At 41.3% G+C, this 27,791-nt stretch overlaps 1 long non-coding RNA gene across 1 annotated transcript in view; it reads left to right on the top strand.

Moving 5' to 3' along the window:
- Positions 1–4,407: 4,407 nt before the first annotated feature.
- LOC125083960 (uncharacterized) overlaps positions 4,408–27,791 on the top strand; it is a 361,461-nt gene continuing 338,077 nt past the window's right edge. The window contains exon 1 of the long non-coding RNA XR_007122421.1: positions 4,408–4,873. This is a non-coding gene — a long non-coding RNA (uncharacterized LOC125083960). The remainder of the gene's footprint in view (positions 4,874–27,791) is intronic.

Genomic DNA, 27,791 nt, shown 5'->3' on the forward strand with positions numbered 1-27,791 from the left:
ATCATGTGCCCTCCTTAATGCTCATCTCCTAGTTGGTTACCCCATCCTTCACCTACCTCCCCTCCTGCAATCCTATAGCGGCTATGATTATTGAAGAAAGCTGGGAAAACATTCCCTGAAGCAATATAGGGTTAATCAAAATGACAAAATTTATATCAGAAAATCAAAATATATATTTACTTTGTGGTTCTGTGTTTATTTTAGGAGCCTGAAGCTATTTTGTATCCTATGTTGTGTCCAGTAATGACTCTAAAAGGTTGTAGTAGCTCACAGAATGTGGTGGTTACTGTATAAAACACTTCGTGTGTGGTAGGATCAAGAAGACCACAAATTATTTACCATTCCACTCAGTGATAGGTAGGGAGGGTTTAATTCTTGACCCCTCAAATCTATGCTGACTTTTGTGATATGCTTCACCAGTAGAATGAAATAAAGGTGATAATCTGGGATCTGAGACTATGTTAAAAAAAAGTTTCTAGCTTCAGTTTAGGCCTCTTACAACATGAACTCTTGGAACCTAGTTCCCTAGAGCCCTGTGGAGAGGCTCACTGGAGAGGAATCAAGGTTTTTGGCCAACAGCCCCGGGAGATGTTCCCACCTGGCAGCCATCTTGGAAGTGTGTCTTCCCGCCTCAATGTAATCACTTCAACTGATGCCTGTGGGGATGAACTCTGATGAAATTCCTGACCCACAAAATAAAACTGCTCTTTTAAGCCTCTAAATTTGAGTTGCTTTTTAATGTAGCACCAGAGAACTAGACTGGCATGTATTAACTTATTTTATTCTCACATTTACCCTTTGAGGGAAGTACTCTTAGTTATACTATTTTGCTGGTGATGAAATGGACCCAGAAGTGTTAAATAATTTGCCTGAGATCCTACAACTAACAAGCTGGGGAGATGGGAATGGAATTGAGGACTGTTTGACCCCCCACAGACCCACTTTAAATGTTTGAGCCAAATTGTTCATATAATTTCCCTGCTTGGATCTCAGTTAGCTTGAAAAAATAAATTTGGGTTAATTGAGTGTGTGGAGACTTTAGTTTTTCAGACACCAAGTGGCCTCTTTTTAATATTAGGATCATGGTTATTCTTAAACAGGTAAGGACTTTTGGAATCCTTAGCAGAAATAAGCATTTGCTTTTCCCTGATAAGGTGCTCGCTTATCCATATCCGTCCTCTGGATCATATCTGAGATCACAGAGGTAAACACAAAGAGGTTCTGACTAGTGAGAAATGAAACAGAAACCATAACTTGCAAAAGAGACAACCTGTACCAAACCACAACACACAAGACAAACCGTTTAAGCACAGACCCCTTCAACCCCAGCCCATTCAGACCCCTGTGTTCAAGTGAAGTCATCAACTTGATCTAATATTAACTGTATAAGGACTCATATCTTGTAGCAGTAAAAACCGCTGGTCTACGAATTCTGACCCATCCCTGTGCAGACCTCCTCATTAAACCACCACCTTAAACCAGACTATCTTAAACCACCTGATGACAAACGCCTGGCCCCCCAAACCCTATAAATATCCTTCCCCAAATGTTTGAGATACGTCACAATTCCCATGCCATGTGTTCCCCTTGCTACAGGAAGCTAAGAAACCAAACCTCCCCCCTGCAACAGGTGTATTTTGGTGATCTTTGGTGGGTAGACTTTAGTAGCGGAAGAAAAGATACAAGGAAGCCTAGCTTAGGTAACAGAAACTTAAAAATCAGACATTATACCTCGAGAAATGTATTATCTTGAGAGGCCCGCCCTAATAGAGCACCACAGACCCGGCAGCTTAAACAACAGAAACTGGGTTTTCACAGTTCTGGAGGTAGAAGGCCCAAGGTCAAGGTGTCAGCTGTTGACCTCCCCTGGGTTTGTAGACAGCTGCCTTCTTGCTATACCCTTGCAAGCTGTGTGTGTGTGCATTTCAGGCATCTCTTTGTGCCCCTGAATTTCCTCTTCTTATAAGGAGACCAGTCTGTTTAGTTGAGGGGTCATCCCAATGGCCTGATTTTAACTTAATCACCTCTTGAAGGCCTCTGTCTTCAAACACATCACATTCTGAGGTGGTGGGGCTTCAACAGGTTAAACTATGAGGGACGCATTTCAGCCCATAACAAGGAATGTGGATGTTTAGGGTCTGTTTCCAGTAGGTAAGCTGGCTTGGGATGCAGGGTACTGGAGTGGTCTTTTCCCCTTGATGCTCTACTCCCATCATTCAGGTGAGTGTGGGCTAGACCTTGATTAAACCTCCCTCAGCTTGAGGCTTGTAAACAACACATTTGATGAATCATGGACAGGTTCCCTGAGCAAATTCTGTGAAGGGCACCATCCAGATTCCTCGCCCCCTTCCCCCGCCAATGTGATACAAATAAGAAATAATATTGCCAAGTTCAACACGTCCAGTAGTCAGTCCCTATCACCCTCAGGGTACCTCTCACTGCCCTTTTCTCAGCCAAATGAAGCGTATCAAACTCAGGTAAATGGAGGTGATCTTATAGGGATAGGGAGACCATGGTGCTTCATTTAACACAAAACCAAATAATTTGCAAACTTTAGCTATTTGAAACCCAACTAGTTGTTGGTCTGCATGTTCTTACATCCTGCAGACTTTGGAGATTGCCTGATCCTTTAATAACTAGTAGAATTGCTCCAACATTCATCCCATATGCTGTTGGAAATCCAGTGTTCTCCCCAGTACCTCCAGAGATCTCTAGAAACTTCTATTTCTTCAGGGCACAGCCTGCTTTAATTTCCTGTTTCTTCTGAATCCCCCTCATTCCTTTCCAGCTACAACTTCTTCCCAGAGGACCTCCTCTTTTTATAAATACCAATATGACTTTTAGAAGGCCCAGTACTAACCATACGTTTGCATGCTTGACAGGAATTCTCTACACACATGCTCAGTACATTTTGTCAAAGTTGAACTCTCTTTTGGTCTGGTGATGCCACCTTTTCCACTAGTTAACTCTATACAGCTTAATTTGGGTGTTTATATTTCTTAAATTATTTTAATGGGATTGGGGAGGAAGAAGGGTATGCTTGGTTAGTTATTTTAAACTAACTTCTAGTTTTCAAAGGCAAAAATGTACGTAATGATTCCATTATAAGTAAAGGAATTTCAAAGAGCTAAAATTTCCATATCTACCTGTATGATTCATAACATCACACCGAGGGTTTCTAAGTTACAGTTATAAATTTCATTCATTTTCATGCATTATGAAGTTTCTGTAATTAACCTTTCAGAAGGAAAAATCTTGCTTCCCTAGAAAGTCTGCATCGTTACCCCGATGAACTTGAAATAGTTCATATAGACTCTCTAGTGAAATAAATATTTCAATCATATGATATTCTAGCATTTCTGAAATAATGTGGAGAAAAGTTGAACTGAAGAACAGGGTATGCAATTTACTTGTCTAGGTACCTCATTTAGACATCTGCAGTGTCTGACACACATTAGAAACTCAGTATGTTTTTATATAATCAGTAAGTGAGAAAAAGGATTCCGTTTTTTTCTATCAGTTCCTATATTGGACACTAGAGGGCGCTAGTTGCAACGATTAAAAAATTAGAATTCCTAAAAATTTATATATAGCATTTAATTGTTATCTGTAGTATTAATTCTAAAATCCGTTTTCATCACACTTTATGTGCAATGTGACTTCTGATATTTCTTTGATAAAGGCAGGTTTATTTGAGGACTACTCTGACTTTGCTGTTAACAGAATTGCAGTTTCTAGCGTGAATAAGGAGGCTCTAAGGCGAAGAGTCAGATCTTCATCAGGGAATGTAGAGAGAGAAAAAAAGTTTAGATAGTGGAAAAGGAGTAGAAAAACATAATCAAAAGAACACAACGAGGGCGCCTGGGTGGCTCAGTCGCTAAGCGCCTACCTTCCGCTCCCGTCATGGTCTCGCGGTCCTGGTCGAGCCCCACATCGGGCTCCCTGCTCAGCCGGAAGCCTGCTTCTCCCTCTCTCACTCCCCCTGCTTGTGTTCCCTCTCTAGCTGTGTCTCTCCCTGTCAAATAAATAAATAAAATCTTAACACACACACATGCAACTATGAAGAGGAGAAAATGAAAAAAGTGGATGTTTTAAAAAAGTATTGTTATTTATTTATTTATTTTTTAAAGATTCTATTTATTTACTTGACAGAGATCACAAGCAGGCAGAGAGGCAGGGAGAGACAGAGAGAGAGAGAGAGAGAGGAGGAAGCAGGCTCCCGCTGAGCAGAGAGCCCGATGTGGGGCCCAATACCAGGACCCCGGGATCATGACCCGAGCCGAAGGCAGAGGCCCTAACCCACTGAGCCACCCAGGCGCCCTGTTTATTATTTGTTTATTTGAGAGAGCGCGCGATCAGGGGAAGGGGCAAAGGGAGAGGGAGAAAGAGAATCACAAGCAGTTTTCACATTCAGTGTGGAGCCCCACGCAGGGCTCGATCTCCACCCTGAGATCATGACCCGAGCTGAAATCAAGAGTCAGATGCCCCCCACAGTGCATCTTTTGACGTGCAATTTCCTCATTCACTTGTCCTCAACCAGAGTTTCTAAACTTGAGTGTGGTAACGGGTCAAATGGTGCCCTCCCTGCCTCCGCCAAGAGAGGTCTCCGGAACTTGTGAAGGTGAGCGGATAGGCTGTTTTTGCAGGTGTAATAACGCGCGGGTCTCCAGCCGGGGGCGCTATATCCAGGGACGAGCGTCCTTGGGAGAACCGGCGCATGAGCAGACGCAGGGAGGGAAGACATTGTGAAGACCAGGCAGACGCCGCAGCGGGGCAGCCTCGAGGAGCGCGGCAGCAAGAGCTGGAAGAGGCGAAAGGAGCCTTCGAAGCGAGTGCTGCCCTGCCCACACTTCCAGAACTGTGAGAAATTAAGGTTTTTATTTTTTAATTTAAAAAAAATTTTTTTTAAATAAGCTACCTGGTTTCTGGTAATCTGCTAGGACCGTCCTAGACACGAATTCAAGGGTGCATCACGCTCCCCTGGGAGGCTTGTGAAAGCCCAGCTGGCCGGCCGCGGGCTCCCAGAGTATGGGATTCGTAGGTCTGAGTTGGGGCCAAGATTTTGCATTTTTAACACGTTCTCAGGGGATGGCGGTGCTGCTGGTCTGGGAACAGCGCTTCGTTCTCAACCTATGGTTTTCAACACGGGCTTCACACGACAAGCTCGCTTGGGATGCTTTCAAAATACCCAGATCTTCTGACTTTTTATTAGTATGTGGTGCGACCGAGGGATCAGGACTTTTAAAAGCCACCCCCCCCAACCCAGATGCTAATTTATAGCTGACAACGAACTACTTGAGACCTGCCATTTACCTGAAAAAATTCTCCAGAGGAGCCTGTGGTAGGAAAAAGGGTCTTTCTGAGACCGTAAACGCAATGGCATGGGACCATGAATAAGTTAGCAACGCTTATTGCTTTATTTCTAAGAAATCAGGAACGAAAATAATCTGTTTGAAAAATGATTTCCTAAAATTGTGGAAAGATCTTGATATTACAGTTCATTCCCAGAGGATCCAGGTCAGAGGACCTGCGGCTGTTTGTTGTCACCAAATGGTGGAGACAAAGGGTTTGGTCCCACTCTTCTCTGCAGTAAGTTCTGGGGAATATCTGGAACATGGTGCCCTGGGACTCTGTGGTGTTAGAAATGCACATTTTGTGGGGTAGGATTTATGGCTTAAACACCCAAGACATAAAACAAGACGTTGCCAGCAAGGCAGAGTCGGCACATAGAGGAGTGAAAAAAAACCACAGATTTTGTAAAACAGACCTGGATTGGAAGCCTCCCGCTGTCAGTACTACGTGTATGACCTGTGGCAAGTTACAATTTAAATTATTTGCTTTATTATACGTGAAGTGGATCCTCATGCTTTAATGATATTCCTCACTATTTTCGTTTTAAGCACGTTTTATTGATTTTCTACCAGAGAAGTTGAAGTTTTATCTCTCTTGGACTCCCTCAACTCCAGTATCCCCACCAATCCCATCCAAGCTTCTGCTCCCATCTTCCCAATATCACGTATTTTTCTGAAACCAGTATTCAGGATTTATACTATTTTGATTATATATCTATGGTTCACAGCATTATCATATAATGTAATATAGTGTAATATAATTGCAATTTCTTTCTTTCATAATTTTTGTCCTCCCCAGAATTTATAATTGCTCTGATTTTTTTCATATACTTACTTCTTCCTCAGATATTCTGACAGAATGGTAAATGTCCATTCTGTATAGCCACACTTATTAGATCATCTATTAATCATCTATTATTCCCCACCTGGAAACAACTTTCTTAGAACCTATCATCCTACTGCTCCAATCTGGGCTGGTTCATCTCCAGGCCGTGGCCATTCAGGGACCACTCATTTGCAAATTCCCCTCACCACTCTCCAGTGTTTAACTCCTTGTTTCTTGGATCCTGTGACTTCATGGCTTGCTTCTTCCTTTTGTTTCCTCCTTTCTAGGAGTCTGCAAACTATGTTTCCCAGGTACCTTTGCCCACGGGCTCCTTCTTAGGTGCTGTCATTAAGAGGTGTTTGTGAGAGTTCAGAGGTGGGCAGAAAAGGTACACTCTCTGCCTCTGGCTTCCACAGTAGCAACTGCTGGGGGTTACCCGTGATTGCTCTGGGGGTTTTGGGGTTGTGGCAGTTGCACACCAGTTGCCCAGGAAGCAGCAGTAGCACCTCTTTGGTATTTCCACTTCTGCTTTGTCTGGGGAGCCTCCTGCCGCCGTAGGCTGCCATCTTGTAAAGAGAATAAAGGAAAGTGAAAGGCTCATTGATTTGCTGTTTATGAAGTTTATATCCCAACACAACTCTTTTTCAAGGAAGTCAAGTCCAGAGAGAGGAGATGGAAAATCAGTTCACCTCACCAATTCTGGACTGTGTTGACAGGATTTATATAAACTTTACTCTATCATTCTTGAATAAGATGATAAATTACATTTACGTACTGTTTTTTACATGAACTACTGGAGAGAAAAGCTAAGGGAACTTGTTGAATTTGAAATAGATTGGTAGCATCTACAGAAAACTTGTTTATGACACAATATTTTACGTGGCCAAGACCCGTGCTTCAGCAGGAAAATGTCAGATCTGAATTGGAAATACAGATTTGAGGCCATTTATTTCTCTGTGTATGAAAACATATTAGTTTTACTCTCTATCCATAGTAGATTATACCTTTCAAAAGCCATGGAGTCTGGCTTCAATATTAGTCACCAGATTCATTTCTCCTTCTGTTATCCAGGGAGAGAGAGAGAGAGAGAGAGAGAGTGTGTGTGTGTGTGTGTGTTAACTATGTAACATGATTAGTGCTGAGTACTGTGCCCATGTGGTTCACTGCAATTTTTCCATATTAATTACTTTACACATCAATGAAGAAACAAAGATAAAGGCCGAAGAATCAGAGCCAAGTCTCATGTTCTTTTCAGGACAACACAGTTTTCCCTTAAATTGGTGAAGTTAGGAAAGTTGGAAAACCCTCAAAAATGCTCTGGTCCACAAGAATTAGGTCATTCGGAAGGGATTCCCATTCCAAGCCATCAGGACAACGTACATTGAACAAGGACTAGATTTTTTTTTCTTGACTCTGTGTCTTGAAAGGCATATTATTTTAATAATATTATTATTGTTACAATAATATTGTTAATATTATTATGATGATTATAGTTACACTGGAATGAGACTTATATTCACTTGAATTGGGCCATCAATGTAAACTTTTCTCTGTGTGTTTATGGGAATCTTATGTGTTCGTTTCTGTGTTTGTGCAGAATTTATCTCTAACAGAGCTACTGTGATCTGAGTTTCCCCAATTTGACATAGAGAAAAATATATTAGTTGGGATGAGAATTAGGAATCTAGCTCCAGGTCAAAGCTAATTCTTGCATATGAGTAACTTTCTAGGAAACTTACCCACAGAAATGTTCATCCACAGTATTGTTTATAATAATGAAATTTGGAAAATCACTAAATTTCTAACAACTGGGAATTGTTCAATAATGTTTGGTATATCTACATAATGGAATTTATGCAGCTACTTAAAATATTGCTGTAGAATCATATATACTACTATGAGATAATGTTTTCATATGTAGAGTTTACTTCATATAGTAATAGAGTTCATATACTTCATATAGTGGTAGAGTTCATATACTTCATATAGAAGTAGATTACTTCATATAATGACTATTCATTGAAAAAAAATATATATATATTGGCAAATGGCTGTTAAACAGCTTTATCAGTTTCCAGAAAACTCTTTTCAAAAAAGTAATTATTTTTCACTGAAAGAAAACTAAATGAGAGAGAGCGCCGAATCCTAACCACTAGACCACCAGGGAAGGAAAACTAAATGAATGTGCCATCCTAAACATTATGGTTTTAGACTAGTGAACACTCACCAATTTTCTCAACACAGTAGTTTCTAATCAAATAATACCATATGGAACAGTGAAGTGGGCACCATATTTGTTGATTCCAAAGTGATTGCTTTGTGTAAGTTCGCTAGTCAAGTGGGATAAAGATATAGCATTTCTGTATGCTCTTTCCGTATGTCACCAAGGGCTAGTAGCTTTAGCCTTTATTTTGCCCTAAAAGTGGCTTTCAGTATTATAACTTATTTCTAAGTCTGATTTCAGTGCAAAATAATAACCACAAATCCCCCTCAACTTTAAAAAGTTGGTAAAGTGGGACGCCTGGGTGGCTCAGTTGGTTAAGCAGCTGCCTTCGGCTCAGGTCATGATCCCAGCATCCTGGGATCGAGTCCCACATCGGGCTCCCTGCTTGGCGGGGAGCCTGCTTCTCCCTCTGCCTCTGCCTGCCATTCTGTCTGCCTGTGCTCGCTCGCTCTCCTCTCTCTCTGACAAATAAATAAAATCTTTAAAAAAAAAAAAAGTTGGTAAAGAAATGGTACCCGCAGAATTTATCTTCTAAAAGAGTACTCTTTCCCAACTATCCCTCACTGACACCCACTATCAACATCCTTCTTCCTCATTTTGAGAGAATAATCTTATATTTTTATTTTAATCAATGTACAAACCAAATCATATCTCTTCAAATATTATTGTGTTGCTTATCTAACTTAATTTCATTTTTCAGTTAGCAATGTGGAAGTTGTTTAGGTATCATAAGTTGGCATGAAATGTGTCATGATTTTTCCCATTGAAATCAATGAAAACTTAAAAATTACTGTTTTTCTCACTTATCAAGGTTTTCCAGAACTAAATAATGTTGCACATGGGATAGGTGAATGATTAAATTAAACAAAGCAGGTTGCAACCTACAGGTAGCAGCAGATAGACATAGTAGAAATATATGCATACACATATAAATTGTTCCCAGTGATTATGGTGTTGGTTATGGGTGATTAGGGTGTTGGTTATGGGTGCTTTAATTCTTTGAATCATATCCAGCTGGTTTGTACCTGCTTCCTTCTGTCTTTTATTTGCTTAAGTGGCAAGTGAATATTTTGAGATCTTAACTACCCCCCTCCCCACTTCCCATAGATTTTATTCCCCAAATGCTTTATGAGACTTACCTTCATGCCACAGGGCTGGGCTGACATGTAGTTGATTTTTAACTTTTGTATTTTTTAAGTTAAGGCCTGCAAAAACACAGTTTAGAAGACCGTATGAGCAGTTAGAGCCAGTTTCTGCTGCATAAAGATTGGATATCTGCCTTGACTTTGGCGGGGCAGAAGACAATCAGGGAAAACATGAAGGTAATGGGTCCTAGATGGGCCACGTTCAGAATCTGGGGGGAAGGAAAGTGATAGAATCCTCCGATACATTTGATGGTTTCAGAGCAGGAAAGAACTTCTTGCAGAGGAATTCAGACTCCCAGGTAAACAGGGACATCCTAAAATAACACAAGCTATGCTCTTGTGAGATGTTGCCATAGACCTCGTCACATTTGGATGATTATTGAGGGATAGAAAGAGGGAGAAGGTGAGGGAAAGGGACAGGCCTAGTTTCATCCTAGACTCTTGACAATAATCCAGAGATTTCCATCTCAATAATGGATTAGTGAAGTTCTCGGTCAATACAGGTCATCTGATTTTAGTAATAGTAATATATAGAATATTATCTTTAGTAATGTATAGAATATTATCTTCAAATAGTAATAATGGCAACCAACATTGCAATGCACAAAGATAACTTTCCTGGAATTTGCCTGGTTTCGGAATGTGTTTATAGTTGCTCTCAGGCCACTTTACAAATAAACAAAAGTAACAGTTTTGAAAGCTCAGAGATTCACGAGGCTTTGTTTCTATTAAAACCTAATCTGAACAAAATATACCAATCTAGTTCCACATGAGGTTGAAATGTGACTTCATTTCTAACCTGCCAAATAGCCTAATTTAAAAAATAGCATTGCACAAATAAAGTATCTCTTTATGCCTTTTAGTGATGAATTCTGTCTTACTATTTACATCTATTTAAAAAAATTACAACTCCAGGGTAAAAAATTTGCAAATATGCACTGACCTTATTTCTTGTGTTGTTCTGCCTTCATTTCTTTCCCAGTTCATTCTGCTGCTGCAGCCCGTAACTCTCTGCTCCCCGGCTGCTGCCACCTCTTACTCTAGCACGGGAAGTCCTCCTTTTTGGGTATTCAGCATCATCCTGGCTGCTGGTGAATTCACCCGTGGATCCCTGCTTGGTCCTAATCTGACTTCATCTCCCATTGACATCTGACATTATGGTTCATGCCTTTCTTCTTCTCCTTCTCCTCCTCCTTCTTGATTTTATTTATTTATTTGAGGGAGAGAGAGTGAATGAGAGGGAGAGAGAATCTGAAGCAGACTCTGCACGGAGCACAGAGCCCGACCTGGGGCTTAATCCCACAACCATGAGATCATGATCTGAGCCGAAACCAAGAGCTGGATGCCCAACAGACTGAGCCACCCAGGCGCCCCATCATGCCCTCCGTCTTGATGTTCCATCCCCTCTGTTTTGTCTCCCGTGCTTTCTTGGATTCCCCCCCTCCCTGCACTATTGTTCTTAAACCTTCTTAAGAGCTTTCCTCTTTCCTTTTCCCATTCCTTAAAAATTGGCCATCCTCCAACTTATATCTTCAGGGTTTTTTTCTTTTCACTTATACTTTCCCTGAGAAATGTCATTTATTTTCAAGTCTTTAGTGATCATTTAGAAGCTGATTATTCCCAAACATGTATCTCTAATACAGCTTTTTCTCCGGAGCAGCAGACTCATGTATCGTGCTGTTTACTGGACATCTTCATGAGGATCCCCATTGTCTCTCAAACACTGACTGCCTAGAACTAAACTCACCCTCCCCCACAAACCTGTTTCTCCTCTCCTCTCTCAGGGTCTGGGTACCCCAGGTGACGCAGTGACCAGCTAGAGCCCCGCATATTCTGTTGGATTCCTTCCCCTCCCTGAATCCCCCATCTGTGTTAGCCTATTTGTACTGCTACAACCAAATTCCATCATCTGTGCTGTTTAAACAATAGGAATTTTTTTCCTTCCCATTTCTTTAGGCTGGGAAGTCCAGGATCATGGTGTTGACAAATTTGGTTTCTGGTGAAGATTCCTCTCCTGGCTTTCAGACATCTGGCTTCTCCCTGTGTCCTCACATGGCGGAGAGTGAGAGAGAGAGAGAGAGAGTCTGAGCACTCTGGATTCTCTTCCTTTGAAGATATTAAAGCCATCAGATCAGGCTTATGACCTCATTTGACCTTAATTACTTCCTAGAGGCTCCATCTCCAGATCTAGCTGCACTGGAGGTTTGGGCTTTCAGTATAGGAATTTTGAGGAGGACACAAACGTTTGGTCTATGACACATCTATCACCAACGTCTTTCAAGTCTTCCTAATAAAGTGTTTGAAACACCTGCTTCCCCTGCCTCCTCCCATCATGAATTTAATTCTGAGCACCATTATCTCTTCCCCATTTACCACGGCAGGCCTCCTTCCTCCTCTCCCAGCTTCCTGTCTACCCCTGTGTCCTCTAGTCCCTGTGCTGCAGCTAAGGTACAAATCTGATCACATCACTCTTCTCTGACACGGTTCCTATGCCTCTCCGTTTCATGCACAAGTCCCGATTCCTAAATCCAGCTCACAAGGCCCTTTGTAAATTGGGCCTTGCTTGCCACCCTGGCCTCCTCTCTCACCACTCCCAGGCCCTCCCTGACGGCTCTCTGCCTCCATGGAAACGAATGGCCACAAACTTGAATGATAGTGAAAACATTTCACAATTACAATGCTTATATACATAAATAAATGAATAAGAATAGGAGAAATATATATATATGTATATATATATACATATATATATATATATATATATTTTAGATTTTATTTATTTGACAGTGAGAGAGACTGTGAGAAAGGGAACACAAGCAGGGGAGTGGGAGAGGGAGAAGCAGGCTTCCCACTGAGCAGGGAGCCTGATGGGGGCCTCAAACCCAGGACCCTGGGATCATGACCTGAGCCGAAGGCAGACACTTAACCACTGAGCCACCCAGGTACCTCGAGAAATATCTTTCTTATTCTCTGACTAAACTAAAGTTTATGTCATAAAAGAAGAGGTATAAATTCTAGTGTAAATAATTTATCTAGTTATTTTAATAATTCCCACAGTATTTGTTGATTTTAGAAAAAAAAATACTTTTTGGCAGCAACCGAGTAACTCATGTTTCTGTCTGAGCTATGATTTAACACAGGGAGTGACATAGAGGCCTTTCAAGGACTTTTTCAGCCCCTCTGGTGTAGCCGGAAGTGCCCAGGTTGGGTGCATACCAACTACCAGCATTTCCCACGTGGCGTGGTGGGACCTGCAGAGCCCTTGTGCCGGCCCCACCCACAAGGCCCCATGTACTTTGGTGTCCCAGCCCAGGTCCATGCGGAGCCGTGCGGAGAAAGGGGACCTTGGTGCTTTGACTCCCTGGGGCCACCCCTCCCTGCCCCATCTGTGCTTCCAGAATCTTTGTTTATTTTTTAAGATTTTATTTATTTATTCAACAGAGAGAGAGACAAAGAGAGAGGGAACACAAGCCAGGGGAGAGAGAGAGGGAGAAGCAGGCTTCCCGCTGAGCAGGGAGCCCGATGCAGGGCGAGATCCCAGGACCCTGGGATCATGACCTGAGCCGAAGTCAGAGGTTTAATGACGAGTGATCCAGGAGCCCCTTTTTAAAAAAATATTTTATTTATTTATTTGAGAGAAGAGAAGGAGGACAAGGGGCAGCAGAGGGAGAGGGAGAAGCAGACTCCCAGTTCAGTGGGGAGCCAGAGACACGGGCCTTCATCCTGGGACCCTGAGATCACGACTTGAGCCAAAGTCAGACTCTTAACCATCGGAGCCTCCAGGGCTCCTCACTAGACCCTTTTCTTGCCTTTGTGGCCCCAGCAATAACAAGCCTAGATGTAGGAATGAAGAGTGGGTGAAGTAACTCTGTACCAGCGTCTGAATGGGTGGCTTTCAGTGTGTGGGGGGGGGACACTCAAGCCTTCAGTAGCAGAGGAAGGTTCTGCTAAAGAACCTTCTTTCTTTCTGGTAGGAAATACTTAAATACGAATCCCCTCAGGGTGGCCTAGGGAGCCCTTTATGGAATGTTCCAGTCTGTCTCACTGCTCCGTGTCATTTTGTTTTCTAAACGTGCCCTGTATTGCAGGCAAACTGGATCACTCCTTTTTATTTATTTATTTATTTATTTTTTAAAGATTTTATTTATTTATTTGACAGAGAGAAATCACAAGTAGGCAGAGAGGCAGGCAAAGAGAGAGGAGGAAGCAGGCTCCCTGCTGAGCAGAAAGCCCGATGTGGGGCTCGAACCCAGGACCTGGGATCATGACCCGAGCCAAAGGCAGCGGCTTAACCCACTGAGCCACCCAGGCGCTCCGGATCACTCCTTTTTACACATGCGCGCACACCCAAGTGCGTGCGCGCACACACACAGACGCATACACACAGGGTCTCGCCTTTTTTTTTTTTTTTTTTTAAGATTTTATTTATTTATTTGACAGAGAGAAATCACAAGTAGGCAGAGAGGCAAGCAGAGAGAGAGGAGGAAGCAGGCTCCCCGCCGAGCGGAAAGCCCGATGTGGGGCTCAAACCCAGGACCTGGGATCATGACCTGAGCCGAAGGCAGTGGCTTAACCCACTGAGCCACCCAGGCGCCCCGGGTCTCGCCTTTTTGACTGCATTTGGCCGGTTGCCTCTTACTGAATTTTTCTCCCTCTCTCCTTCCCCTTGATTCTGCTTGTTAATATTTTATCCTTCCTTCAAGGCATATTTGACATGCTGCCACCTCCTATGAAGGGATTCTCGATCCTGCCAACCGGATTATAATCGTTCTCTTATTTGAACTTCCATTTAGTCCTCATATGACCTTGACCCTACTGAGTCTTATATTTTAAACTATCATTTGCCAACTGTTATTTTTCAATCGTCTTCATGTTTTTAGACTAAAGCTCTTAGAGAGAAATAGGTTCTATTTTTCCTTTCTATCCATGGAAGATCGTACTATGGGACCTGCCACATAACAGATATATAACCCTTTTTTGGTGGGGGTTGGAATTATTTTTATGTGATATGTGAAAGTGTGATCAAGGGAAAATTTTAGACCCAATGTGAAAGCCACTGGAAGAAATGTTTCTGGTTTCTTTATTTCTCTAAGCCTTAGATGCCTCCTCTTCTGAAATGGGGTGGTAATGATACATGGCTCATTAGGTTGCTTTGTGGATTAGGTGAGATCCTACATTATGTAGCACAAAGCAGGAAGTGATCAGGAAATGGAAGTCCTTCTTCTTATTATCTTACTCCATAGTAAGATCTTCCTAGTAGATGAAGATCTGTCCAAGGATGGAAAAAATCTGTTAATCAATTCTTCCTTCTTTCCCTGGGGTTAGTTGCTTATTCTTTCATTATAATATTATATTTCATTATAATATACTTATATTTATGGAAGTTTGCGATCTGCCAGGTCTGGGCTAGGGGCTGAAAATCCCATGCTTAGAATAAATGCCAAGTATGATTCTTACCTTCATAGAGCTCAGAGTCCAGGGTGGTAAGGGATATTTATCCAGCAGTTCTGCAAGGAGAGGTACATGTCCCCATGGGAACCTGGTTCAAGCAGCCTGGTTTAGTGAAGGGAGGTATCCTTGAAATATTCAACCACAGGAGCCAACTGCCTGGGGAAAGTGTGTCCAGGGGACAGTTTGATCAGGGTGGGGACAGAGGTGAGGTCATAGAGGCATTCATTTCAGATGCAAGACTTATGGGGACGCAGAAGACTCAATAATCAAGATAAACAACATTTTAATGCAATATTTAAAAAATAAAATGCATAAAAATTAGTGCATAATACTATATAATGAATAAAACATCACAATTTGGAATAAAGAAAGGATTAGGGATTAGTAATAGTACTGTGCTGAGCCATCGTGGAGACTTAGGCAGAAGGAAAAATCAAATACTAAACTTTAGTCTTAGCCCTGGGTTTGAACAAATAAAAATAACTTGAATAGTTTCTTCCTACCCAGAGAATCTGGAAAATCAAGTCTGTTCACATGGAAACTTCTAGTTCTATCCAGCAGAGGGCAGTGATACCTAAGTAAACAGTTGGGTACTTGCCATCTCATCCATCATCGTCCTCATCATCAAATTCTTGGAGTTACTTTAAAGGTTAAAAGTTTTTGCGGTGGAAAGTTCATATAACTGTGGTGTTGGAGGACCAGCAGACTCTTATCAACCGCATTATATCAAGCTTTCTTTTCAGTGGTTACATTGTTGCAGATTTGATCTGAAATGTAGCCAAATCCAGGACTTATAAGCCATGGGTAAAGGGCAGTCTGTAATTTTGCGGGGCAAATTTTTGGAAGCAGCAGTTCATATGTGGCTGGTTTTCTTTGTTCCTGCTTTTTGTTCTTTCAATATTAGGGTTTAGAGATCTGGAAGGGAAATTGGATGTCATGTAGAAAGAGATCATCTGCCAGGTGAGAAAACTAAAGTGAGAGAAGCTGGTTATTTACTTTTCACTTCATTTGTTCATCAATTCATTGTCCCGTTTAGTCAAGGGCTTCCAAATAGTCATTGTCCACCATGTGACAAGCACTGTGGTGGCATCAAGGACACAAAGACTGACATAAGTCACCATTCTCATCTTTGAGGAATGGCTCCAGAGAAGGAAACACTGGCAGAAACAGATATTTGTAGGACTCTGGGTAAGTGGGTGTGTGGAGTTTTGTGCCAAGTGCTCTGGGAACTTGGTGGAAAAGCAACTAAAACGTATTCATTTGTCCAGTTTATGAATATGTTATGAATATGCTTAGTGGCTTAGTGATGAGGCTTAGTACTTTGTTTTTTCTTAGCTGTGTCTTTGGCACAAAGCATATTTCTAATTTACCTTCATAACTTTCCCAGGTTCTAGTTCAATGGGGGCATCCATCAAATATGATTTTTTAAAAATGATTTAATTAAATAATTAATTTAGAGAGAGAGAAAGAGAAGTGCAAGCAGGGGAAGGGGCCGAGGGAGAATCTCAAGCAGACGCCCCACTAAGCGTGGAGTCTGATGCAGAGCTCGATCTCGCGACCCTGAGATCATGACGTGAGCTGAAAGCGAGAGTTGGATGCTTAACCGACTGAGCCACCAAGGCCCTCCGTAGATGTGTTTCGTGATAACCATCTGAGAATCAGGACAGAAAGGCTTAGAGAAATCATTCAGGGCTGTGCTTTGTAGCCTGTGCTCTAGGAAACTCGGGCGGGGTTTCACAGTGTTGTCCATGTCACATGCGTATTAAGTACTTTGCAACATGTGGACAGTTCTGATCTCCCTTCTTCAGACGTACAGAATCAGCTGTTGGAAGAATGGAGGCAGGAAACCTGTGGTTATACAAGGGTTCCAGATGATTCCCAAGCACAGTGAAGAACCCCAGGAACTGTTCCCCTTGCCTCTCCCAGCTGCTGTATACCCTTGAACCAGAGAATTTCTCCTAAGTTGTAAGTTCCTTGAGGTCTGAGTTTTACATCTGTTGTGCTCACTACTGTATCTCCAATACTTCAAACAATGCCAGTGCACAATAAATATTTGTTGATGGAATAAATGAAGAAATATAAAAAAGCTTCTACCTAAGAGTGCATTTTGAATAAGAGTTTCTACTGTCAAAAAAACAAAAAACAAAACAAAAACAAAAACAAAAACAAAAACAACAACCCAAAAAACAAAAAACAAAAAACTTCAAAAGTTCCCAGACCAGGAGTTTGGATTATTCTCTTTCTTTAAGAAAAAGAAATACAGGGCGCCTGGGTGGCTCAGTGGGTTAAGCCGCTGCCTTCGGCTCAGGTCATGATCTCAGGGTCCTGGGATCGAGGCCCGCATCAGGCTCTCTGCTCAGCAGGGAGCCTGCTTCCCTCTCTCTCTCTCTCTCTCTGCCTGCCTCTCCGTCTACTTGTGATCTCTCTCTGTCAAATAAATAAATAAAAATCTTAAAAAAAAAAAAAAAAGAAAAAGAAATACAGCCGAAGGCCCTGAGGTAATTATACTGAACAAAGAACCTAATTAACTACCTTCTCAAGGCCAAGTTTCCATTTCATTCTAATAGTAATCTGTAAACACAAGTATCACCCCAGCATTTATTCCAGTAGAGATTGTGATTTGCCAAATGTCAAGTGTCAATTACTGGGGAGCTGGATTTCCAGTCCAGCTGTCCGGGCTTGTGGGCCAAAGCCCTTCATGCTGGCACAGCTGACGTTCTTGATTCAGGCTGGAGCAGGGAGGTAATGTGATGGAGACTCTGTGTGTTACATTGTCAGGGACAGAGCTGGAGCTTGGGTCTTCTTGGATCTTCACATCCTGTACAATGGCCTTTCCAATATTTATCTTGCTTTCATGACCTGTGTGCTCAATTCTGCAATGGGAAGGTAGCCATTCTTCCCCCTATGTTTTCATCCATGAGTAAGTATTGATGGAGCATCTCTGTCTAGGAATGCCTTTAACATTAATTCAGCTTCACAGATAAAATGGGGCAGTCTATTTTTTTAAAAGATTTTATTTATTTATTTTTGCAAGAGAGAGAGAGCATGATTGGGGGGAAGGGGGCAAGGGCAGAGGGAGAAACAGACTCCCCACTCAGCAGGGAGCTTGATGTGGGACTCAGTCTCAGGACCCCGCGCTCATGATCTGAGCTGAAGGCAGACACTTAACCGACTGAGCCACCCAGGCGCCCTGGTCAGTCTTTATATTTATGAGAACAACCTAATCCTACTTGCTCTTTTATTACATGACTTCTGAGTGTATGTGGCTGTGTTTGTGTGGGTACACTGCTGACAGCAAAGTCCTTGAATAGCATAGGGGATAGTCCATTATTCAGGTTCTCTCTTCTCAATGTAATAGAGTTCAACTATTTCCTTTGTGTGTGTGCGAATTATGGAGATAAACTCTTTACATAAATTGGTGGTTGGAAGTAAGAAGGAGGTGGTAATAGGGAAGGAAGCCATGTGGGGTAAAAACAACCTGCTTGGAGGTGGTCTTTGTTTTGATTTTCCCCCAAACACATATTGAGACAAGGATTTGGGTGCAGGTAGTTTCTTTGGGAGGTGGCCCTGGGAGGTACTGGGAGGGAATCGGGGAAATGAGCCAGGGCTGGGAGAAAAGATCAGTCTCACTGTGAGGATGGATGAGTCTCTGAATGTCACCATGAGTGATGAGGAATTTGAGATTATCCTCCAACTCCCACCCTCATTAGTTAATGGCTGCCCTGGAGCATTCACTTCCTGGTACCTCCAGTCTGTGCTCTTCCTCCCTTGTGTGGTCAGAGGATGCCCTGAAAGTAGGAGACACTGCAGGAAGCCATGGTGATGCGTGGGAGGTGATACATGGAAGTGACTTCTGGGTGGGTGGAGGGTTTGAGATGACGCATGGGTGTGTCTGCTTGATTTCTTCTGGATGGGCATCATGGCAGTCATTTGAAACGGCTTTTTGAAAAAAGACCAAGTTTTGTTGGTGTTGTGTATTTTATTTTAATTCAGAAACAGATTGACATTTTAATAAGTTTACTGAAATGTGGGAAACATTTTGTTTCAGTATTTTCTGAAGGTAGCCAAAAGTATAAAGCTGGACAACTTTGAGCTCTTAAAATCAAGTGCCATCAAGGACAGCAGGGTTCTCATTTTGGAGGTGATCTATTATGGGTGATGGCGGTATACAGTGGTACAAATCTGTGTTTTTGTTTTTGTTATTCTTTCTGGGATTCTGTATGTAGGCTATATATATACATACACACACATATATATATATATATATACACACACATATATATATATATATATATATATATATATATATAAACCACAGTAAAATATATATATTTTTTACTGTGGTTTAGTTCATGGTACACAACGACCATTCAGTGGTACCTAGAGCATATAAAATGGGTATAGGATGAATTCACTATTTCCCAGAAAGTATTAAAGTGCCTCATTCTTTTTTTTTTTTTTTTAAGATTTTATTTATTTATTTGACAGACAGAGATCACAAGTGGGCAGAGAGGCAGGCAGAGAGAGAGGAGGAAGCAGGCTCCCTGTTGAGCAGAGAGCCTGATGTGGGACTCGACCCCAGGACCCTGGGATCATGACCTGAGCCGAAGGCAGAGGCTTTAACCCACTGAGCCACCTAGGCGCCCCTCGCCTTGAAAACAACTCTTAAGAAGAACTCTGGGTGCAGGATAGTAAAATAAATGTATTCTTGTTTGTATAGTCTGAATTATTTTTTTATTACATATTCTTTAGTGTCTTGCTACATGTCAATATTCAGTTGGTGTCCCTTGAACATCAAAAAGGACTAAGCCAGAAAAGAAGCATTAAATATGATCTTATTTTCTACATTAAAAAACTAATTTTCAGAGCAGCCATTTGTATGAAGCCACTAATCAGCTTATTTCCTTTATCTCTAAGTGTCTCCCAGATGGAACAGCCAATATAATAGTATATTATGCAGCTGAAGTTGGACATATATCAAAACCCATTAGCTTCCTTTAAAAGCTCCACTGGGAAGATAAGAACTTGAGTCAGGATGAAACTTACTCTTTGAAGAAGAATCCTAACAAGGTAAAGCCAAGTATATGGGAAAAAGCATCTTTTGAAAAAATACTTACCAATTGTATTTAATATTCTTGGATTTCCATTGGATGATCAAAAGTGAAGAATGAGTGACAGAGTAAATTATTAAGTAAGAGATGAAATTGGGAGGAGAATATCTGTTCTCAGCTCTTCCTCTTTTCCTCATGACACCTTGCCTATTATTCGAAGAATAACAGTTTTTTTTTTTTTTAAAGATTTTATTTATTTGACAGACAGAGATCACAAGTAAGCAGAGAGGCAGGCAGAGAGAGAGGGGGAGGCAGGCTCCCCGCTGAGCAGAGAGCCTGATGCAGGGCTCGATCCCAGCACCCTGGGATCATGACCTGAGCTGAAGGCAGAGGCTTAACCCACTGAGCCACCTAGGCGCCCCGAAGAATAACAGTTCTAATTATATCAGTCAAAATTCTGGGAAGGAAGTGACAGCACAGCCAAGCTGTAGGAAGGGTGAGGTTGGGCAGAAGGATATGTAGAACTGAGGACTTGATGAACAATGGCAAGATTCTCTTACCCTGAAATTCACCTTCTCACTGGGTGTCAGCTTTGTTCTTTCTGGACACATCTTCTCTCTACAGGGCAGGAGATAGGACCGTTGACTGTTCCCAAGTTTTATATCTTTAATTTCCTTCATTGGAGAGAGTTTGGCTTAACGTTCATGGACTCAAGGAGTTACAGAATAGATACACACAACCCTCCCCAAGTTGGGTGAAGGCACTCATCGATTTAGCTTGGGAGCCTTGACCTTGTCCAGGGGTAGGTTTCCACCTCTGGGTACCCACCATGTTCCAGGGCAGGCTCTGCCCAGGGATGTGCATACATCATCTCCAATCATGGCGCTTGTGAGGGAAGTCTTATTCATTTCCCTTTCCAGATCAGACTCAAAGAGGTTAAATTAGCCACAGTCACATTGCTGGAAAGTGATTGGTAGACCTTGGGTTTGGCCCCCAAGACCATCTGTGCTCTTTCCTCTGCACTGTGGTGCTTGGGTAAAAAGTTTTTGTTGTTGTTGGGTTTGTTTTTTGTTTTTTGTTTTTGTTTTTGTTTTTTTTTTTGACTGTGTGACATTTATGATGCAGTTTGGTCACATGCCCTTTTGCCTGTTAGATACCTTCACATTTCATCACATTTGCTGTTATTGCCAAGCAGTAGAAAGAAAGTCATCTAAAGTTGTCTCAACTTCTGCAAGGGGTAAAATGCTCAACTGTGACTCAGATGAGTTTTACTTTTAGAGATTAACTAGAAGTTAACTCAGTAACCAGTGATATCATGAAGTTGTGTGTTTCCTATGAGAGTCTCAGGTACCCAATTATATTTTCCCCTTGGAAGTTCATTGAGTCTGATGATGTCAAATTTCTTCTGAGCCCTGAAAACACCAGCAGTTAAGGAATCCCCATACCCTTTCACCTTCTAGGAAACGGTTTGCCACAAAGAACCACACTCCAAATGACTTTTAGGTAAGGCTTACTGTCTATTCTTCATTCTTTCTCATGACCTCTATCAGACCTTTCCCCTTTGGCCTGAACTTGCTGACAATTCCAGATGCAGACTCTCCAACTTTCCATGCTTTGTCTCACAAATTAAATAGCTCAACTCTCTGTTTCCTTGAAACTAGCTAGACATGGGAGAAAAAGTTTGTGTGTGTATGTGTGTGTACGAGAGAGTCAGTGTTCTAAAAGGAACCGTGGAAGTTATCCCAAATAGGAGTAACAGACCTCAAATTTGACCGCAGAAGAGTCCAGTATACAGTATATATTGTTGTCACCGTCATAGGTACAGAGGCACACTAACTCTCCTTAGATGCCAACCTCACCAATTGTCATTGCCATTAAGATTTATGCCAAGGACCAAGATAGTTTTATGTCCAGGCCCATCTATATTTTCTTTAATTTTGGAGTCCTTATATATTTATATATTTAATGTGTCTTGCTCCTACCACCCACATACTTGGAACCTATATATAACAAGAGCACTGTGAGGACCAGTCTTTATTAAGCACAGACTGGCAGAAATAGCAGGTGTAATGATAACAATCAAATCTTAGAGTTTCTCAAGATAACATCAAAAGGAATCCTTTTTATAAGGCACAGTTATGCGTTTTAAAAACCTTTCTTCCACATCAGTCTTTTAACCACCTGAAAATCCTTTCAGTTGACTTTAACTATTTTCTCCCTCTACTCCAAATACCCAAGGACACAAGGGAGACAAGTAATTGATTAGTGTGTAAATATATATAGTGTCCCCTCCTCTCTCATTCTCTAGGGAAAGTTCTGTCTTTGCCTTACTCAGTTTCTTGGCTTTTGTGATGCCCAATCAAGGTAAGAACTGGAAAAACCAAGATGGAGGGAGGCTTAACTCCAGGAGAAAAAGGGGAGGAAAATGGCCCCAAAAAGGGAGAAAAAAAAAAGGGGGAGGAAAAGAAGAGTGATTTAAAAAAATGTAGAGGCATAAGTGTTGTAGGGGGTTGGCAAGAGTACAACAGGAAATCACCACCTTTATGTGATTCAGTTTTCTCAACACAGAACTTTGTAGATGGTAAATTTAGAGAAACTATCGGAAATGGATAAATGGCTACCACCATTTTTTTTTTAATCAGTGGAATCGTTTTTTTTAAAATCTTAAGTGAAACTTGATAATACAAAATAAAACTGAATTTTGAACAAGGATCATGGATATCTGCCCCCTCTGCCTCCCTCCTTGGGAAGACTGAAATCCAGTTAGAAATGCCAGCTTAGTTACTTTTAAAAATTAACAAACAAATTATCATTCATTTTTCTTTTATTGTGAAAGCAATGTATGTTTATTTGGGGAAAAATTAAAAATTCAGATAACTATAGATAATACTATAATCTCAGTACCCCAAGATAACTTTGATTTACAACACTGTTAACATTTTCCTGGAGACACACTGATTTTTAAATACACCAGTGTTTAAGGCAATAACAACATAGATTTTTGTTTCTGATTCATAGAAGGAATCCCATCTCATCATTAAAGGCTCAAAAGCGATCTGATGTATAGTCATAAATATATTAAACTGTGATCTCTGGGTTATGGAGAAATTGAGTTTTCTTTGAGTTTTTTTTTTTCCTTAAGTTTCCTGTTATCTGTCACATCAAAGGTCTGTCATGTAAAGGTGATGATCTTTCTACTCATTTCTTACACCTGGGTAAATTCTCTGGTTCCACTGAATTGGGTTCATAAATACCCAAGTAAATGAAAATCCAAATGGTCTAATTAAATTGTGATGCATTCAGCCTCCCCTGTCAGAAAGCATAGCCTGGGACTCCAAGTCAGGGAATCCATTAGCAGCAGGGACAAAATGGTGGGCTCAAAACTGTACCATTAGACCTTGAGAGGACTCCCCAATTTATAAGGTGTCCTCAATCTGAATGAATTAAGAGATTATTTGCTTATTTGGATTCTGTTTCTTCTAGGAAGGAAGCCTAGGACACTAATAAAAGGGGGTTGAAACTGGGGTTTGAGATTAACCATGAAATTAATTTGGCCTTGTTACGCATGACTTTCATTTGGCCAGATAACTGAGAATTACACTCTTTTCCTAAGGAAAGAGCAGTTCTGGTGTGGGGGAGATAACAGCCATAATGAAGAAGGGACAAGGAATTTCATAGTAATCTTCTCTCCCATTCCTACCTCGGTTAGGGCAGAGAGTCTAGTCTTCCCTATAGCAAAGCCAACCTTCAAATCGCTTACTTGACTTTAAAAGTGCAAAGCAGGTTCTGCTTTATGGTTTAAACTCTTGACCCCCGATCATTATCAGGTAAGAGCCATATCAATTACCATAACTGTAATTGCATTGCTTTTAATATTATCTAGAAAAATCATGCACATTAATAGTGAAGCTTTTTATCTCCGTGGAAGAACAATTACTCCTAAAAATTTATTATACTGTGAAAGTAGATGATTTTTGTTTCATTTTTCTGCAAAAGAAATCCCAGGATTGAAGTACTTTAAAAAATTGTTTTGGGGAGAAATACATTAAGTTCCTTCAACAACACAGATCTTTGAGTGCAGGAGTAATTTCGCATTATAGAAATGCAAATGTTCCTTCCTTCAGGATTAATGTGCTTTTTTCTTGACTGGTGATCAGCCTCCTTATCTGGCAGGGGTGTGATAAGCCCAGTTGGACGACTTATAGGTTCTGTTTTGTAAAGCTTTATAGTTTCTATGCTATTTTGTTTCGCCTGTGGGCTATAACAGCTTAAAATAATTATTTTAATATCTGGAATTGATAAGAGCAGTCTAAAAAGAAATACAGCATTGTTTGTATTATATCTCCACTTAGAAGGTAATGGTTGTAATGAGATTAAACTCCTATGTGAATTAATCATATTGCCGCTTCATCTTTCCAGCAAAATTCTCTTGAACAACATACAAAACAACACAGCACATTTGTAGGTTGTGTTTGTTTTTAGATCTTGGCTTGTAGTATATTTGTTGCTTGTTTTTATATCTTTGCTTGTAATAATATTTGTTGGTTCAACAGATAGCAATTATCTTTATGGAGGACTACCACGTAAGGTACTCTTTTTAAGGTTCTGGTTATAAAATGGATTTCTGATAATAGTTTGCAAGGCCAAATGCTGGGGCATGTTTCTTTTCCTTGGTATATAAAAATTCTTGATTAAAAGATCACTTTCTTAAGTAAAAAAACAAATATAATGTCTTTCTTTTCAGGTCTTTGGTTCCTATAGATATTTTTTTTCCCCCTTTTCAGCATCTTTCCCCCTCAACATTATTTCCTTTCTCTGGAAACTATCCCAGCTGGATGTATTTTGGGATATATTCTCAGTGATATTTTATTCTATGAGAAATAATAATCATAAACATGGCCCCAATTATCATGGTTGACTTGATTTTATGTTTGAGTAAAACTATGTACAGTCAGCTATGTTAGGGATAAATATCTTCAAAGCTGAGATTAAAAAGGAAATTGAGGTGAAATTTATATAACATGAAGTAAGCCATTTTAAAGTGAGTGATTCGGTGGCACTTAGTCCATTGACTGTGTTGTCCAACCACCACCTCTGTCTACTTCCAGAACGTTTTAATCACCCCAAAAAGGAAACGCCTTCCTGTTATCCAGTACATTCCACTTCCATCTCCTCCCTGGGCTTGGGAATGACCAATCTGCCTTCTGTCTCTGTGGATTTACCTATTCTGGGTATTTTATGTAAATGGAATCACAGTATTTATCCTTTTGTATCTTTCTCATTCATCAAACATGTTCTTTTTGTTTTTTTCTTAAAGATTTTATTTATTTAGCAGACAGAGACCACAAATAGGCAGAGAGGCAGGCAGAGAGAGAGAGGAGGAAGCAGGCTCCCTGCTGAGCAGAGAGCCCGATGCGGGGCTCGATCCCAGGACCCTGGGATCATGACCTGAGCCGAAGGCAGAGGCTTTAACCCACTGAGCCACCCAGGTGCCCCTCATTGAACATGTTCTTGAGATTTACTTGCATTGCTGCACAATCAGTATTCCATTCCTTTTTATGGCTGAATAATATGCCATTGTGTGGATATACCACAGTTTGTTTATCTGTCACCCATCAATGCACGTTTGGATTGTTTCCACCATACTGCAAATATGTATAAGACTGTTATGAACACGCATCTGTGTGTGTACTTCTTTGAGTAGCTCTCGGATTTTTTTGGGAATATATCTTAGGATGGAATTGCTGGGTTATATGCTAATTCCATGGGTAATTTTTGAGGGACAGAATTTTTTACTTCAAATTTTGGGCAAATATTTCTATCCGTAATGCTGGTTAGATCACTAGCTGTGCTGGATTCATCTGATGACTCACTAGGCAAACTTAAAAAAAAGGTGCTCAACTAAAGTATGTGAAATGAATGAGATATAATACAGAATATGAACAACAGTATTCACCCTAGGGCAACTGCCTGGGTCCTAGGCCTCAGAGGGCCCCACACTTCAGTATGCCTTCATCGAAGATTTGTAACTCTCTCAGGCCTGACTTTGGCCAGGGTCAGAGTACACATGGGATTGACCATGTGCACCCTTGAACTCATGCTTGTGGGGTTGTCCTGGGGCCCTTTGGCCAGGCTTGTTCCTGGAGGGTAGCTAATTGCTCCTGCCGATTGGTCCCACTGCAGATCATGTGAGATTGGGCCACCAGAATAATGCTGAGGCTGGCTGACTTTGGGTGATTCTCATCATATCAGACTCAGGACGAGTCTGGGCTTCTGAGAGTCCACCTTGGGCTTGAGCCATGTGTGTGGGCTTGCGTGTCTTCTCTTTTCACCTGCACAACTTGACTTCAATGCCTACAGGAACGTGATCATGGCAGGGATGAGGTCACGTGTCCTTTAGCCATTAACACCCTTGGTGGTCACTCCAGCTTTCTGCAGTCTCCACACCACTGGTCAGACAGTCTTCCTGGTGTGATGTGCTGACATTCTCCAGGAACTTCAAGACTTTCGTTCAGTGACACCAGTGGACCCTTCCAGTCCATGTCCTCTTTTGCCTCTAATCAATACGGGGATTCTGTGCTCTCTCAGGTTGTTCATAAGGGATGACATTTCCTTGCATGAATGGGTCTCCTTCTCTTACAGCAAACTTGGGACCCTGCCTGTCCTCCTTAAACATGGCAGGATATGGAAGGCAGATGTATGGTTAACATGGAAAGAATTTATACATTAAGAATCCAGTAATTATAGGGAAGACATGGCTGGAAGATATATTGTTTCATTTATGCTATCAAATTCTGGATGATGAATTTAACATAGCCAGAAAACAAATCATTGTCTGCATTTTCCCTTACTACTCTGGGTAAATCTTGTGTTTATGGTCTTCACCAATGAAGCACAGTAACAACCTCTGAGAGAATCATTAGAAGCCACTTCATGGGCAGTATAGTGCATGGTCCCACATTGTGAGTAATGAAATACCCAGCAAAAAAAAAAAAATGGTATTTGGGAACGGTGAAGACAAGAAGATCTATGTCATTCCAATACAAAGAGCTTCTGAAGATCTAGAGTATCGTGAACAAGTGTGTGGCTGTTTTTTCTCCTAGGACATTTTATACTCCTGACACATTTGACAGGTAAAAAAAAGAAGAAATGATGGACCTGAATAGGAAGAAATGGACCTGAATAGGAAGAAAAGACATTCTGAAGAATCTTCACTGACTGAACAATAATTTAATCCTAAGTATTTTTCTCTATCCATTATTGTGATTAATAATCACTATGCTTGGGGCGCCTGGGTGGCTCAGTGAGTTGAGCCGCTGCCTTCAGCTCAGGTCATGATCTCAGAGTCCTGGGATCGAGCCCTGCATCGGGCTCTCTGCTCGGCAGGGAGCCTGCTTCCTCCTCTCTCTCTGCCTGCCTCTCTGCCTACTTGTGATCTCTCTGTCAAATAAATAAATAAAAATCTTAAAAAAAAAATAATCACTATGCTTCATATAGGCCCATGGATTTTGCAGTGCATTTGAAAATCATCCTGAGGGCCCCACACAGCCTGGGGGTGGCCCTAGTGGACAGCACTGTGGCCTTGTATAACTAACGAATGCTTTCTATAACTCAAGACTACAGTTTCTCTAATGATGGAGAGGGTAGTCCTTTGCAAACAGAGATCGCTCTTCACAGCAGGTGATAAAAAGAATACTGCATTCCAAATCAAATTACAAGTGATGTCAGCAGAGGCTAGCTCAT

The sequence above is a fragment of the Lutra lutra genome, chromosome 13, assembly GCF_902655055.1.
Source record: "Lutra lutra chromosome 13, mLutLut1.2, whole genome shotgun sequence".
Classification (NCBI taxonomy): Eukaryota; Metazoa; Chordata; class Mammalia; order Carnivora; family Mustelidae; genus Lutra; species Lutra lutra.